Source organism: Salvelinus sp. IW2-2015, linkage group LG34 (assembly GCF_002910315.2).
Source record: "Salvelinus sp. IW2-2015 linkage group LG34, ASM291031v2, whole genome shotgun sequence".
NCBI lineage: Eukaryota > Metazoa > Chordata > Actinopteri > Salmoniformes > Salmonidae > Salvelinus > Salvelinus sp. IW2-2015.
Window position 1 is genome coordinate 7,513,782 of NC_036873.1, and position 369 is coordinate 7,514,150.

Consider the following 369-nt stretch of genomic DNA (forward strand, 5'->3'; position numbering starts at 1 on the left):
GTGTATCTTTCATCTGGTGTCTTGGACTTGTGATTTAATGATATTTAGATGCTAGTATTTACTTGTGACGCTATGCTAGGCTATGCTAGTCAGCTTTTTTACTGTGGGGGGTGCTCCCGGATCCGGGTTTGGGAGGAATTAGAGGTTAACACARTATCCAAAGAAGGGCCAGAAGTATACAGAATGGTGTCGTCTGCGTAGAGGTGGATCAGAGAATCAGCAGCAGCAAGAGCGACATCATTGACRTATACAGAGAAAAGAGAATGTTATTGTATGCTGTAGCATTAAGATTTCCCTTCACTGGAACTAAGGGGCCCAAACCATGAAAAACAGCCCCAGACCATTATTTATCCTCCAAACAAACTTTAC